The sequence below is a fragment of the Bison bison genome, unplaced genomic scaffold (genome assembly GCF_000754665.1).
Source record: "Bison bison bison isolate TAMUID 2011002044 unplaced genomic scaffold, Bison_UMD1.0 scf7180017863325, whole genome shotgun sequence".
NCBI classification, from domain to species: domain Eukaryota; kingdom Metazoa; phylum Chordata; class Mammalia; order Artiodactyla; family Bovidae; genus Bison; species Bison bison.
The window spans coordinates 463,834-467,231 of record NW_011493897.1 but is presented as its reverse complement, the minus strand read 5'-3'; positions in this window follow the sequence as shown (position 1 = coordinate 467,231).

Here is a 3,398-nt window from a genome sequence, read left to right as displayed (position 1 = left end):
TGCTCCTTGGAAGAAAAGCTATGACCTACCTAGACAGCATATTAAAAAGCAGAGACATTACTTTACCAACAAAGGTCCATCTAGTCAAAGCTATGGTTTTCCCAGTAGTCATGTATAGGTGTGAGAGTTGGACTATAAAGAAAGCTGAGCGCCAAAGAATTGGTGCTTTTGAACTGTGGTGTTGGAGAAGACTCTTGAGAGTCCCCTGGACTGCAAGGAGATTCAATCAGTCCTCATAAAGGAAATCAGTCCTGAATATTCATTGGAAGGACTGATGCTGAAGCTGAAGCTCCAATACTTTGGCCACCTGATGCAAAGAGCTGACTCAGTGGAAAAGACCCTGATGCTGGAAAAGACTGAAGGTGGGAAGAGAAGGGGACAACAGAGGATGAGATGGTTGGATGGCATCACTGATGTGATGGACATGAGTGAGTAGGCTCTGGGAGTTGGTGATGGACAGGGAAGCCTGGCATGCTGCAGTCCACGGGGTTGCAAAGGGTTGGACATGACTGAGCAACTGAACTGAATGCTTCCTAATGTCCACTTGAATTCATACTCCAGGATGTCCAGCTCTAGGTAAATGACCATTCGATCATGGTTATCTAGTCATTATGACCTTTCTTGTAGAGTTCTGTGTATTTTTGCCACCTGTTCTTTGTCTCTTTTGCTTCTGTTAGGTCCTTATTGTTTCTGCCCTTTTAGCATGCCCATTGTTACATGAAATGTTTCCTTGGTATCTCTAATTTTCTGGGAGATCCCTAGTCTTTCCCATTCTGTTGTTTTCCTCTATTTTTTGCACTGTTCACTGAATAAGGCCTTCTTCTTTCTCCTTGCTGTTCTCTGGAATTCTGCGTTCAGTTGGGTATAACTTTCCCTTTCTCCCTTGCTTTTCACTTCTCTTCTTTCCTCAGCTACTTGTAAAGCCTCCTCAGACAACCACTTTGCCTTCTTGCATTTCTTTTTCTTTGGGATGATTTTGGTCATTGTCTTCTATACAGTGTTACAAACCTCTGTCCACAATTCTTCAGGCACTCTGTCTACCAGACCTAATCCCTTGAATCTATTCATCACCTCTACTGTATTTATATATCAAATGTATGTATATATCAAATAAGGGATTTGAGTTGTTAGGTCTTACCTGAATGACATAATGTTTTTTCCTACTTTCTTCAATTTTAGCCTGAATTTTGCAGTAAGGAGCTCATGATTTGAGCCACAGTCAGCTCCAGGTTTTGTTTTTGCTGACTGTATAGAGCTTCTCCATCTTTGGCTATAAAGAATATAATCAATCTGATTTCAGTATTGACCATTTGGTGATGTCCATGTGTAGACATTATTATTATTATAATTCAATTCAGAAGTATACTTTAATACTTAGAGCTTTAAAGTCATGAGAAATTTTAAAACTTACTTTCAATCTATGTACTTAAGAGCATAAACTATAATACATTTAGATAAAATTCTAATAAAATGGAAGTTCAATAAGGAAATTAAATAATGTATATTTCCAACTCTTAAAAAAGAGCATGCTTATGTATTTTCAGAAATGGATCATGGTAGCAATCAAATTGTTATTCAGACTCCACAGGAGTGCTGTACCTATCTTAATTAAATATGCCAATATGCATGATACCCTGAAAATTATATGTTTTGCATCTTTTAAAAGTTATGTTGAAAATCTTTTATATTACTTAATAATGTGGATGGTATGATATAGTTTTTCAAGATTAATCAAAGGCTTATATGAGAAAAAATATTTATTGCCCCTTTCTTGAACGTTTGTGTATCTTGACCATCTTTTCTTAAAGGAATGTTCTGTTTTGTTATAGGGGCTGAATAGTCAGCTTCACTTTATTTTGTTAGCTTTATTGAGATATAACTTACATTTAACTTTGTGTAAGTTTGAAGTGTACAATGTGATTTGATACACTATATACTACAATATGATTATCACTATGGTATAATTACCATATCTTTTTGTGGTACAAACATTGAAGATCTACTTTCTTGGCAATTTTCAAGTATACAGTGCAATACTGTTAACTATAGTCACAATGCTTTGCACTAGATTCCCACAACTTATTCATCTTCTAGTGGAAAATTTGTACCCACTGACCAATCTCTCCAAGTTCCCACACTCCCCAGATCTTGATAATCACCACTCTACTCTGTTTTTACCAGTTTGACGTTTTTAGATTCCATATATAAGTGAGATCATGTGGTATTTGTCTTTCTTTATCTGATTTATTTCACTTAGTATGATGGCCTCAAGGCCTGTCCATGCTGTCACAAACTGGAAAATTTCCTTCTCTTTTATAGCCAAATAATATTATCTATAGAGAGAGACTGCACACATTCTTTATCCATCATCTATTAGTGGACACTTCATTGTTTCTGTGTCTTGGCTATTATAAATAATGCTGCAGTGAATATGAGGCTGCATGCATCTTTTGGAGTTACTAGTTTTTAAAATTTATGTATTTATTGTTTTTGGTTGCTGCAAAGGATTTTCTCTAATTTCAGCAAGGAAGGGCTCCTTTCTGCTTGTGGTGTGCAGGCTTCATGTTGTGGTGGCTTCTCTTATTGAGGAGCACAGGCTCTTGAGCATGTGGGCTTCAGTAGCTGCGGCACGTGGGCTCAGCAGCTTCTGGGCTGCTTCCCTGATGGCTCAGCTGCTGAAGAATCTGCCTGCAATGCAGGAGACCCTGGTTCAATTCCTGGGTTGGGAAGTTCCACTGGAGAAGGGGTAGGCTACCCACTCCAGTATTCTTGGGCTTCCCTGGTGGCTTAGATGGTAAAGATGCAATGTGGGAGACCTGGGTTTGATCCCTGGGTTGGGAAGATGCCCTGGAGAAGGGCACAGCAACCCACTCCAGTATTCTTGCCTGGAAAATCCCATGGACAGAGGAGCCTGGCAGGCTACAGTCCATGGGGTCGCAAAGAGTCAGACACGACTGAGCGACTTCACTTTCACTTTCACTTTCACACTGTTTTCCATAGTGGCTGCCCTTTGGGTACCCATAGTGCCCAAAGTTTCCCCCTGCCCCACATCCTTTCCAACACTCATTATCTCTAATTTTTTTTGTCTTTTATCTTCTGCCGTGTTTACTGTTCTGACAAGTGTGAGGTGATATCTCATTGTTTTGGTTTGCATTCCCCTGATCATTAGTGATGTTGGGCACCCTTTTGTGTCCCTGTTGGTCTTTTATTTGTCTTCTTTGGAAAAAAAAGTCTGTTCAGATCGTCTGCTCATTTTTTAGATTGTTTGTTATTTTCCCCCTGAGTCCTGTGAGTTCTTTCTATATTTTGGATATTACCCCCTTATCAGATACATGGTTTGCAAATATTTTATCCCATTCTGAACATTTTCTTTTCATTTTGTTGATTATTTCTTTTGC